Source organism: Microcebus murinus, chromosome 7 (assembly GCF_040939455.1).
Source record: "Microcebus murinus isolate Inina chromosome 7, M.murinus_Inina_mat1.0, whole genome shotgun sequence".
Lineage (NCBI taxonomy): Eukaryota > Metazoa > Chordata > Mammalia > Primates > Cheirogaleidae > Microcebus > Microcebus murinus.
In genome coordinates this window covers 86286976-86300749 of record NC_134110.1, presented here as the reverse complement: position 1 = coordinate 86300749, position 13774 = coordinate 86286976, and the positions used below count along the sequence as shown (strand labels likewise).

The 13774-nt window shown below is 40.8% G+C and overlaps 1 pseudogene; it reads left to right on the top strand.

Moving 5' to 3' along the window:
* Positions 1 to 6515: 6515 nt before the first annotated feature.
* LOC105874699 (putative ATP-dependent RNA helicase DDX43 pseudogene) lies at positions 6516 to 8279 on the top strand (annotated as a pseudogene).
* The last annotated feature ends 5495 nt before the right edge of the window (positions 8280 to 13774 follow it).

Genomic DNA, 13774 nt, shown 5'->3' with positions numbered 1-13774 from the left:
GCCACTAATGCTCATGGCCACAAGATTCTTTTTCAGCCTCCTTGGGCAAGTATAAAGAAACATTAACAGATTCTTATTCTTCATCTCTGGTTTGTTAAGGCTCCACGTGGACTTTTCAATCCACTGTCAATCCATTTCACTTTTCAATGACTTCCTTAGAGAGGCTAATTCTCCCCTCATAGACAGGACACAAGGATGCACTGCACACTCCAGGAGGCTTTCTCCTAAACAGAGGGGTGGGCTATGATAGCAAGGGTAGGCTAAGTTATGCTGTGTAACAATAACATCAAAAATGTTAATGGCTTAACAGAAAAGAAGCTTGTTTCTCTTTCATACAGTGTCTCCTGCAGATCCAGACCAATTCTCCAGGGTGGCAATGGTTTAGAATTCTGGGCTACTTCTGTCTTCTTGCATCTTCTGGCACTTCCATCTCAACATGTTCTTCCTTGATCACCAAGACATGGGAAGAGAGTTATGGAATGTCTTTACTCAGCAATTTAATGCTTTGGCCCAGAAATGTGTTGTATCACTTATGCTCACAATTGATTGGTTAGATTTGAAGGAATTATCCTCTGGTGTCCAGGAGAGGAGAGCCAGGTACAAATGAGCTCCAGTAATGAAGTAATGCATTATACCATATATACCATAGCAGTGTATTAATTTGCTAAGGCTGCCATAATGAAATACCATAGATTGGGTGGGTTAAACAACAGAAATTTATTTTTTCATGGTTCTGGAGGCTGGAAGTACAAGATCAAGGTGTTGGCAGGTTTGGTTTCTTCTAGTTCCTCTTTCCTTGGCTTTCAGATGGCCTCCTTCTCCCTGGGCCCTCACATGGCCTTTCCTCTGTGTGTGTGTGTGTGTGTGTGTGTGTATCCCTACTGTCTCTCTGTGTGTCCAAATTTCCTCCTCTTAAAAAACACCAGTAAGATTGGATTAAGGCTCACCTTTATAGCCTCATTTTAACTTAATTATCTTTTTAAAGGCCCTATCTCCAAATACGGTCATGCTCCGAGATACTTGGGGTTAGAGCTTCAACACATGAATTTTGGCAGGGACATAATTCAGCCCCATAAAGGAAGGCTTTAAGGTGGTTTCCAAAGGCAGTAAGTTCCACTTGCTGTTGAGGTCCCTATAAATGTTTCATACAAAACTCTGAGTTTTAGCTTTTCCCTAATCTTTGCTTTATCGTCTTTTTCCTAAGTTGCAGGCCACAGCTGACCTCTGAGCTTGTCTTCATTTGTCCAAGTAGGATAATGTGATTTTCTTACCTCATTATTTAATGACAGTCGGCAGGAGCCAAAGTATACTAAAGAATAACTCAGATGTAGGCTATTGTCACAGCCTTAGGGACTGCGGGTATGTTTTGGAAAAAGCTAAACATCAAGGAATATTATCTCTCCTGTCTTCTCACTTCTCCTGTCAGCAACATTTTCTAGTTTTCTTGGGCTTCTTTCCTCCAGTGTTCCAAAAGTGGACTCATCCCTCCCTTACAAAGATGTTTATGTGGAGTGTATAAAATGCGACAAAATGAAACTGCACACAGTACGTGATGTGGAGAAAGCTGTGCGGTTGGGGGGTCGGGCATGGTGGGGAGGGCGTGAAGATAGCAGGGAGAAGGGAGAGAAGAGACAGAAGACAGATAGTATCAGTACTTTTCCCTCCATCAGTGTTGTCCCTTATCCAGACAGGCTGACAGATACACAGCCCTAAGCTCAGAAGCCATTGTTGTCGTGGTCAGACAGAGCTGAGATAGCCAGAGCCACGTGGACAGCTGTGGCGCAGCCCTAGAGACTCTAGGCCACTCCAGGAACCCTCCCTTGACTCCAAGTCTTGGATCCTCAGTTTCCTTCCTGTTTCTCCACCAAGAACCTTCTTCCCGAGGGCAGGATGTCCGTTTCTGCAAAGGCAATGAAAGCTGAGGTCACCCTGAGGCAGGGAGGCATCAGGCATGGAAGTGGTGGTTGTGGGTCTTCTCTCTGTTCTTTGGCCACATGATTGTGCAGAGAAGGAAGGAAAGCACAGCCCCTAGTTTCAGATCCAAAGTTAGGGAGGAATCCATGACAGCCCTCCCAATTTCCACCTCAGTGGACATCACTTTCTTGGGCTTGAAGCACACACACAGGCCAGGTCAGTAGGCACTGGATAAAGAGAACCTGCCACCAGTGAAAACTGTTCTGGCACCAAAAGTAATGACAAATGTTAAGTGTTATAGAAAAGTAGAGCAAAGAGCCATTCAGTTTCAGTGTTTACATGCCATGAATAAAGCATTAAAACATCACATGGAGAAGTTTACATGGTGATTGTTCACCTGCAGTACTGTGGACTTTTAATTTTTTGTCCCCTTTTCAGTGAAACAGTAAAAATATTCATCTATCATTAGTGTTATTTGCTGATTTTTTTATTTTGATGGTAATATTCTATCCTTATGATACTATTGCAACTAAATTGGCTTTATCATCTTGGCTTTAGTAGGTATAGAAGACAATGGATTACCATCTTTATTGCTGTAATGTGTTAAGCATTATATGCTAGTAGAATATAGTTTAATTGTTTTGGGTGGAAAGTATTCTTTGAGTTTCCATTTTGAATGTGTTTGGACTAAACAAACAATAAACCACTGATGTCTGCAAAAAAAAAAAAAAAAGAAGAAGAAGAAGATGACAAAGACGACAAGCCAGGAGTTGTGTTCAAAGACTTCCAGCGGGTAGAAGCAGCATTACATTGCACAGTAGGACCAGGACCAGACCAGACAGCCAGTTTCTGTCTTTCCTTGTACATTGGCTGTGAGAGGCTCAGGCAGTCCCAAAATGTCAAAGAAGTTAAAAATCAAGAAACAGGGTCCAGGAACAAAGTAACTACACTGGTGCCTGCAATACTGGAATTAATCTCAGCAGTCCCATCCAGGAGCATGTCAAAGGTAACAATGAGGCCAAAGCTGATGGACAGAGAGAGGCCTGAGATGTTCCTGAGGATGGCCATGGTGATGGTTAGATTTTATGTGTCTAGGTAGGTAGACTATGGTGCCCAGTGGTTTGAGGAAACACTAGATGTTGTTGTGATGGTATTTTATAAATGTGATTAACATCTACAATCAGTTGCTTTAAGTAAAGGAGATTATTCTCCACAATGGAGATGAGTCTCATCCCAGTTGAAGGTCTTAAGAACAAAAACTGATGTTTCCCAGAGAAGAAGGAATTCTGCCTCAAGACCATCACATGGAAGTCCTATCTGAGTTTCTAGTCTGTTGGTCTAACCTACAAATTTTGGATTTGCCAGTCCCCACAATCATGTGAGCCAATTCCTTTAAAATTGGTTCTGTATCTTTGCAGAACCCTGGCTGGTATTGTGATGAGCTCTTGAAGGAAGGCTGCTGGGTGGGGGCTGAAATCTCACACTCCTGTCAGCACCTGAGTCTTCTTTACAAATCAGGCACATCTGTGCTTTCTGTTCCCTAGGACTTTGACTCTGAGCTGCTGTTGATAGCAGTAAAATTCCAGCCTGGTACCAGTTGGGGCAGTCAGGAGAAAAGGACCACACAGACCTGATCATGGCTGGGCAGGTGAAGATCTCTGTCAGGCACGGGCCACTCACAAGGTAGGGGCCACCTAGCTGCCTGGCAGGATGGCCCTGAACAAGGTGGTGATGGTGATGGCACTAAAGTGCAGGCCTCCAGGTGTCCCTGCATAAGGATGGCTGTGAACACTTACAACATTAGGCCACCTGGCTCTTAGAGTCCTCAGGAACTAGGGTATCTGCTTGAGCAGGAAGAAACTGAGGGCAAGAGAAGATAGAATGGTACATAGGGTCAGGACATACTGAGGCTAGCGCAAGGAATACCTACTCCAGGCAGAGTACCAAGGAAGCAGCAAGGCCTTGGGCATGCCTGCTAAGCTGAGCATGGTCTGCAGTACATTTTGGAGCTGGTCCAGGTAGTTTGTGGAGAACTTGGTGGAGATCATGAAGAAATGCCAGGAGAGCAGGATTCCCAGGCCCAGCAAGGAGATGAGCCAGGTGGACTTATATCTCTCCTGTGGCTGGTGACTGTCATGGCAATGCATTTCTGGGTCTGTTGTCAGCTTCCTCAGGTACCAGGACCAGGATTAGAGGGGCACTGGACAGTCCCTGGAAGAAGATCTGGTTCTGGCTTAGGCATCTTGAAGTGGGCTTCCCTCTGTGGAATCCTGTTTGGAGTAGAGGTATTTCCAGTTAGGAAGGAAACTGCCAAGGTACTCTGCACCATTCTCCTTATAGAAATTTTAGGCAAGGCTACCTGCTTCTAACTCTCAACTCTACTAACTCCAGTTTCACCAGAATGGCTTCCTTCCTCTAAGCCCTGAATTCATTTCAAGTGTTTGAGAGACACATTTTAAAGTGCAAAAACACCATCAACCCTTAGATTTTTATAAGTTCTCACCTCAGTTATTAGTTGCTGTCTAATCCACAGTTATTTGTTGACACTCAATTAAAAGCAAGAATGAGTTTTCACTCCCACCCTAGCACCATCATCATCACAGGGGATGTAGTTCGTGTCCTTGGGAAACGCACAATTATTGATAATTTGGAGGTGCAAAGGCACGGATGTTTTGTAATGTGGCTGACTGAAAAAAACATGGCAGCTAATTTTGTTCTTCTGAGGCTGTCACCCACACTGAGTCTCCAAAACCACCAACAAAGTGATTAATGATGTCTACTCTGGCCAATCAACCAACACAACAGGAAAATCAAGTCTTTATTCTTTCTTCCACATCATAGCTAAAGAAATAGTGAACTCTAATTTTGTATATATAACCACATAGGTCAATTGCTTTATTTAGTATAATTTTCTTGGTACACTTAGAACATCCAGGGGTCATGATAAAATGTAAGAAATAATTACAACTTAAATTTAATTATTTTTTAGCTTTAGAGAGCTGAAACATTATTACCTTTGGATAGGAGGCAGCAAGTACATTATCTCATAAGAAACATCCTGAACAAAGTCAATTCATTGGAATCCAAAAATATAAGGATTGTCTTTTGACATTTATACTTTGCAATAAATTACTCACCTTTAAATGTCTACATACCTCTTTTTGTTTAAGACTTCATTTTTTAAAGAACATCTTTAAGTTCACTGTAAATAAAGAACTTATATCAAAAGGAAGGTACAGAGATTTCTCATATACCTCTATCCCCACTCATGCGCAGGCTCCCTGATTATTAACATCCCCACCAGAAGGGGTTATTACAATTGATGAACCTGCACTGACAACCATCATTACCCAAAGGCCATAGTTTAGATTAGGGTTATTTCTTGGTAGTGTGCATTTTATGGGTTTGGACAAATGTGTAATGACATGTATCATACACAGTATTTGCACTGTACTGCCCTAAAAATCCTCTGTGCTCTGCCTACTCAACTCTCCTGTCTTCAACCCCTGGCCATCACTGATCTTTTTACTGTCTCCATAGTTTTGCCTTTTCCAGAATGCCATATAGTTAGAATCATATGGTATGTAGCCTCTTCAGGCTGGCTTATTCGTAATATCACTTAGTAATATGTATTTAAGATTTCTACGTGTCTTTTCGTGGTATGATAGCTAGCTCATTTCTTTTGCATACTGAATAATACTCTGTTGTCTACATGTACCACAGTTCGTTTATCCATTCACTTACTGAAGGATATCTTAGTTACTTCCAAGTTTGGGTACTCATGACTAAAGCTGCCATCAACATCCATGTGCAGGTTTCTGTGTAGACATTAGTTTTCATCACCTTTGGGTAAATATCAAGTGGTGCAACTCCTGGGTCTTATGGTAAGGGTGTTTGCTTTTCTAAGAAACTGCCAAACTTGCCTTCAAAGGTGGCTGTACCATTTTACATTCCAAACAACAATGAATAAGAGTTCCTGTTACTCCACATCTTCACCCATATTTGGTGGTGTCAGTATTCCAGATTTTGGCCATTCTAATAGATGTATAGTAGTATCTCATTATTTTAATTTGCATTTCCCCATGATATGTGATGTGGTATATCTTTCCATATGCTTATTTGCCATCTATTTATATTCATTGGTGATATGACTTTTAAGGTCTTTACAGTAGTCCTACAGCCACATGCAAGGGTGTTGGAGAGCGGACTGGAACAATGTCAGACACACCAGTTCTTCATATTATAATCATGTACTCTGCCAAACACGTGACACGAAAGCTTTTGCAAATGAAAGTCACTACTTTTCCCAGCTGTCTTTTCTAATAGAATTTTGCTTATTAAGCATATAAGGGTCAGCAGTGTCAGCAGTGCTACTCAGAGCATGCACTATGCCGTTACCGCCTGATAATAACCTAGTGCAAAATCATTTTAGTTATTGGTTTTGTCATCCTAATCAAATGAGGCATCCGCAGTCATCATCAGAACTGATGTAGGTAAATAGAAAGAGGGACTGCAGAACAGTCCCTAGAACCCTGTCTACGCAAGAAAGAGGGACCAAAGCCTCCAGCTGAGTCATTGCTTCCTGGCAAAGCTCCAGCATCATGAGCTCCAGAGAGGAGGCTAGTGGAGGAAGCCGGTCACATAGGTCCCCGGGGCGTGTAGGAGGGTGGCAGAGGTGGCAGCAGGACAGACCCTCTGGCCTCCTGGGGGCTGGCAGTGCTGGTGTCCAGGAACCACCCCTTTGTTTTGTGTTAAGAAAACCCACTTGATCAGCCTAGTGATTGGTCGTGGTGGGTCAAAAATAAAAAAATATCCAGAGTACAACAAGTACCAATATACAGATAATAAAAGGACATCCAGAATCATTAGTGAAAACATGTGGCACCAAGGCGATGCAAACAACATCAAAAGCAGTGATAATTTTGTTAAGAAACAAGAAGAAAATTATCATTATTCAGAACCCAAAGTTGCCTTACCTCCAATTGAGAAAAACATTTACAAAGAGTCAATAATAACAAGCTCAGTGACACAAGTGCAAGTAGATAATTGGAAAAAGGAAAATTTTAATATAATGTGTGATGACTTGAAAGATGCTGAAAAACTTCCAGACCCTAATCCTACCTGCACATTTGTTGATGCCTTTCAGTGTTACCCTGAAATTTTAGAAAACATTAAAAAGGTAGGTTTTTAAACGCCAACACCTATTCAGTCACAATCGTGGCCTATTCTACAAGGAATAGACCTTACAGGAGTAGCCCAAACAGGAACAAGAAAGAAATTGTCCTATTTAATGCCTGGATTTATTCATCTAGACAGGCAACCAAAAGTTAGAGGAAAAAGGAACAGACCTGGTATACTAGTTCTTACACCCACTTGTGAGTTAGTTATTCAAGTGAAATCTGAGTGTTCTAAATATTCATATAAAGGGTTTAGGAGTGCTTGTGTATATGGTGATGGAGATAGAGACTGACAAATAGAAGATCTTAGAAAAGATGCAGATGTAATCATTGCAACATCTGAAAGGTTGAATGATCTGCAAATGAATAACTTTGTCAACTTGAAAAGCATAACCTACTTGGTTTTAGATGAAGCAGAAAAGATGCTAGACATGGGATCTGAACCCCAGATTATGAAGATTTTGTTAGATGTGTGCCCAGATTAGCAGGCTATTATGACAAATGCAACTTGGCCATGTGCTGTTGGGCAACTTGCGTAATCTTATTTGAAAGCACTGATGATTTCTACGTTGGAACATTCTACGTCTACATTGGAACATTGGATCTAGTAGCTGTGAGCACAGTAGAGCAAAGTGTGATTGTGACAGCAGAGGGGGAAAAATGAAGTCACATCCAAACTTATCTAGAACATTTGTCACCCAACGACAAAGTCATTGTCTTTGTTTGCCGAAAGGCCATTGTGGATCATTTATCAAGTGACCTGATTCTCCGACATATATCAGTGGAATCGTTGCATAGCAATACAGAACAGAGAGATCAAGAGAAAGCATCAGAGGATTTTAAAACAGGAAAAGTGAGAATACTAATTGCTGTGGACTTAGCATCTTAAGGTTTGTATGTTCACGATATTACTCACATATATAACGATGACTTTCTGTGGAACATCGAAGAATATGTTCACTGAATATGGTGGACTAGAAGAGCAGGGAGCACTGGAGTTACAATAATGCTTATCAAGAGAAACAACTGAAGACTTGCAACCAAATTGATTAATATTCTAGGAAGAGAAAATCAGATTATCTCGGAGGAGCTTAAGGGACTGTCAGAGAGATATAAAGCACATCAAGTGAAAAACAAATGGAAAGAAAAATGGGAAGATCTCAAGGAAAGCCCAAGAAGTTTTATTAATGTCTCATTGGAAAATGCTGGAGAATTCAAGATTTTTAAAGAAATATATACTAGATATGGAACTACTGGAACATACTGGCAGTATGAAGAGACTTGCTTGATTCTTAAAATAATAGTGTTTAAAAATGTAGAATTCAATATTTTAGGCTTCAATAAAATCAAAAGTATTTAAACTTGAGTTAAATTTTTTCCTGGATATTTGTTAAGGAATGTAATATACAGAGGTTTTCTTTTACTTAAAACTTTTTATTTAAAAAAGAAAAAAATTATAAATTGTCTCCTGTAATGTTGTTGTACTAAAGTCAGTCTTTAAAGAGTTTAATGCTTGTTCAGATGTCATGGCAGTGAAAAAGATACCATTAACAAAATACATGTTAATTTATGTGATTAAAAACATCTTTGGCCCATTTTTTAATTGGGTTTTCTTATTGTTGAGTTTTAAGAGTTCTTTGTATTATCCATCGTACCTCTTAATGAGCAGGAACAGTTTGCTACTAGCAAATTGGAGATCCAGATTAAATCTTTAATAACTCCCTACATTTGTCTTGCGAGATTTGTATATATTATAATATTTGATCCTTCAAGAGAGACAAAGTAAATAGTATATGACTAATTATCCTAGAACTATTTTTTTTTTCCTTTGCTTTTTTTCCTTTGTGTACCTTGGGATGCTATAGCTAGTGTTTCTGTTTTATATAATAACGTGCGATGCTTCATCACATCAGAAAAAGCACACAGTGATTTTTTTTTTTTTACCCAGTGACTACCCTTCCTAAAGGTGTTTTATGGATTATTTTACTTTGAAACCAGGGAAAGTAGAGTAATGATAGTTGAATTTTATCAATCACCAATTTCATGCCAGGCATTTTGCTATATATTTCGGAAAAATCTGAACCCTGACCAACAAGGTAAGAGTTGTTAAACACATATTATAGAGATTAAGAATCTCATTCAAGGATCCAGAGCTAGCACTAGAACATAAGATTTAAACACACGTTTGTCTTACTCAAAATCCTGAGTTTTTTCCCACTCTATCTTTGCTGTTCTTGGAACTACAACATTTAAAACAAATAATGAAATGAGATTAAAAACCCAGGAGGCCAGTAGAACTTCCCTAGTGATTATGAATGAGGAAACAATAGAAAAAAAGATCTTCTTTCTCAAGTATGTCTTTGGGGACTGTGAAATTGTTTTCCCAATAAACCCTGATGCCCAGAATGATCATTTCTTTTTGTTTCATAGGCTCTATTACAGGCTCCTCAACCCCTTTTTTTAAAATGTTGTCTCCTGCTCAGGAACTTCTTTACACATTTTTTTTTTCCTCTAATGGTTCTGCCCATCATGGAATTTTATTCTTACAGATATAAACTATATCTGTTATGTACTGGATGTGTATCTGTGCTTTATATGTAAAACAGTTTTTTTTTTCTCATCATCCAAGGACCAATTTTTGCCACCTTTATCACCCTTGGTGGGAATGCATGTTCTAAGGCCATTTGGATGAAAGAAAGCTCATCAAGGAGCTGATCTGAAATCGTTAGCCCGATGCCTTTCTTCTGCATGCTTGAGGTACCGGCAAAGCACTGAGCCATGCACCTGCGCTGGTGCCCCGGCCAACCTGTGGGTACAACGTGCACCTCTCGCATAGTTAGCGGAACAGCAGGGGTTTGCCATGGGCTAGGATGTGACAAACTCAAGAAGGGTTTGCAAAATTTCTTCTTCTGACATTGATTAGCTTCATGCCTCAGAATATGGTAGCCTCTGGTGTTCTAAAGAATTGGGCAATTTATGTAAGAGCAATGCTAATGAATAGTCTCAGCCATTCTGGGCTTCATTAATGTGGGCCTGTTTTTATTTTCCCCCTCATGGTTTCAGTCAGGAGGAGCTCTCATTATATTTAACTAGTTTGGGCAGCAATTTCAATATTAACTTCTCAACGTGAAATGGTCCCATTGCCTAAGCTGTGGACAGTTGATGCCTAAAGCGATGGTAAATTCTAAAAACATTTTCATCAAATTGCTTGTAAATGTTTCCCTGAAGGAATTGATCCAGGAGCAAGCTGCTTCCCCTTACTCTATTCTGTAGCCTTGGCCGTACCTGCTTTCCAACACACCACGACCTCTTCAGAAAGGTCGCCGTACACGTCTTTTCCTGTGCTCTTCAGCTCCATCCATCTGGGTCATTTTGTCTACAGACTTCCTAGTGTGCTTGCAAACATGTAAGAATGGGCTCTTATTATATAAACAGATAGTGCTCTCTCATGTCAGCACTCTCCTCTCCATCCCTCTCACAGTAAAAGCATAGTTTCTAAAGGCATTTGGATCTCCTAAAGGAAGCAGCCCAGTTAGCATGGTGGGTACACCTCTCCCTGCTGAGCTTTGGCTAGACCTAAAGACACGCTTATGTGCAGGGAACAGCACAGTGTCCGTGCTGTCCCTGTTTGCTGTGATGTGTAGGGGACAGCTATTGAATGCATGGGCCTGGTTCAAATTCCTGGTGTACCACTTCCTGTGAGAACTTAGAAATTACTTAACTTTTCTCTACCGTGGTTTCTTTATCTAAAAATGGAAAAACAATAGTAGCTACCTCCCATGACTGTTGTGAGGACTCAATGAGTTAACAAACATAAAGTATTTTATTATTCTCTGGTACCTGTTTAAATAATACATAGTGGCTGCTAGGATACTTCTCCTGCCACTGATGTTCTCATCAAGCATTGTGAGCTCTTCTTCATCCGTATACAGGGAGCAGGAGGTGTGTTTTAAGCATTTTTCTCTCCTTTAACTGTGGCTGTGGCTTTATGGACCCTGGATCCTAGTTGTCTGAGTTGAGTAGACAAACAATAACCCAGGCATATATTAAACTCTTGCTGCAATTTCATTGCATCATTACATGGAGCTTTGGTATCAGATGCAGCCTAAAGAGTTTTGAAATTAGATTGGAAGCTTCATTGTGTTTATTTCTCATTCATCACACATTATCATATAGCACTTAGCACAATGCGGACAGAAGACTGAGGGAGGTAGTTCCTCTGGTCACAGCACTTATGACAAGAAGAAGGGACACATGGATACAAATCACTTAAGGACAACAACAGGATCGAAACCTGAAGGATGGTGCCTGGCGTGGAGCCCTTGGCACGTTGAGGCAGTGTCAGTGCTGTTGGTTTCCTGTTCGCAACCAAAAATAAGCCCAGAAGCTTGTGTGTCATAATGTATCAGAGTATCCCAAATATTTTCTCAATCCTTTTAAACCCATTGGATATTTAAAGTAGGGTAAAGTTTTTAAGATGAATTAGAGTTCTAGAAGATTCTGACTTCCAGGCACGAAATACTTCCCCTGTAGCAGTCTGCCTTGTGTCCATTGTAGGATAGATTTCCCATTACATTAACAAAGCTTCAGCTCTGTGGGATTTTCCCAGCTCTGTTTTCTCCAATTCAGTGGAAGCCACATAACTCTCCTGATTCAATATAGCCTATGATTATGTTAGATCCACTAATGATCAATAACTATGACTAAATGGATACCTTCAAAACGAAAGTGTTTATCCCAGCACTTCACTGATTGCCATAAACCCCAACTGCCATCCTGCCTGTGCTTTCCTTCTCTGTGCCAATAGATGTCCATATTTCTTATTTGTCATCCACAATCCCAAGTATGAAAAGAAGACAATGTCTTTGATCCCTGCCATATTATTAGTACTATATACCAAGGTTGCATATTTTTGATAAGAATAAATTTCAAATAATTATTTTGATTTACTTCATATCTTGGTTTTTTACGTTGAGGCATGACTACTGCATTTCTCTCTGAGACGGGGCTGGTATTGCACCACTTCGACTGTTTTGCTCATGACTCAGTCATGAGAGTCACACAGAGCTGCTCTGTCAGGAGCAAGGATAGAGTGCGGGGGACAGGCCCAGAGAGCTGTGTGCTCACCACCCAACAGAGGACAACGTTGCCTGCGAGAGGTCACGCCCTGTTTCGTGGTGAGGCATGAACATCAGCAGCTGGAATTTTTGCTCCGAAGCCAGCTAGGAAGGAGGCAAGGCTTGTCAAGACAGGTTTTTTTTGTTTGTTTTAATTTTTTGTTTTTTAAATATGTTTGGAATGTAGAAATGCAGCAACCTGGACACACAAGACAGAAGTAAACATACACCAATAAGTTAGAGAGTCCTGGCTTGCCTGCTGGAGCCCTGTCCTGACAGCACATGTGATCCTCCAGCCCACACATCACTCGCACGTCAGCTGAGACTTGGGAATCCGCAAAGAGCTGAAAGATGCCCTGAGTCCACAGGAGTATGCTCCTCATCCCAACCTCTCAGCAGGTCTCCTCCTGGCCATGACTTTTATCAGCTGGTTTACTGTTGTATCGTCAACACCGACAGCTATAATGAACACCTGATGTAGTAGCTGTTTCCCAAAAGTTTAAGTGAAAGGTGCCAATACCTGTGTCCTCATCTTGTTTCTCGTGACCAACCCCTGTCCTCCTACTCTGATCTAGCATTGGGTTTCCTGGCTGCTTTTCCTTGCTTTGTTTTGAACTGTTCTTTTGATTTTTTTTTTTATTTATTTACTTCTTCCTCCGGAGTTTATATCCTAGTTACTTAAGGAAATGGATAACTAGTGTCAAACCTTTTGATGAAAGACATTTATCTATGACTTCCAAGTAGAGTATCTTGAATTCTCACTGCATGACCTTTTCAGACATGTGCTGTGGGTGCCTGGTAGTGGGTCCACCTTGCTAATCCATCTCTCTTCAATGGGCTGGAAACGGCCTGGCCAGGATTTGTGTTGAGAGATCAAATTAGAGGAAGAGTCCCTATCTTTCTTTTCTCATTTCCCCCTCTACCTGCCTCTCTCCACAGCAGCAGGGCAATATCTGAGGATGGTTTTCAATCACTTAGTTGAAGAATAAATAAAAGCCCTTCAGGGAATCACTATAAAACCATTGGTTTGACTTTTTCTCCCTCATACCATCTCTAAGGAAGGCAAAGAATAAAGCATCCAACACTTCTTGCTCAGCCTCATGGGTTGACAGAGAAAGCTGATTAATGTGCCCTTTTGGGTCAGTAACTAGCAAGTGGAGAGTTAGCCAGTGTGGCAGGGCAGAAGCTGAGTTTCATGCTTCAACCTGGCAATTGCACCCCTAATTGGGCACACAGTTCACTTTCATGGCATTTAAACACTTTAAAGAACAAATACTTAAGAGGGAAGGCTACTGTGTGTTTTCCTGAGGGTTTAGTCAGGGAGCAAAGAATTCAGAGGCTTTTTAAACACAATTAGGCTTTTAACTGCACATGTAGACTTTGTGGAGGGTTTTGTACATGCACGTGATTATGATTCACTTGAAAGCTCTCTATTGAGGATAGTCTGTGTTCTCCTTCTCTACCAAAGTAGGAAGGAAAATATTCGAAACATTTAATTCTTGAGGCCTGTTTCTTTAGTTACTTTTTAGTTCTTGCTTGCCTTCAAGTTTCTAGAGAGTTAAAACA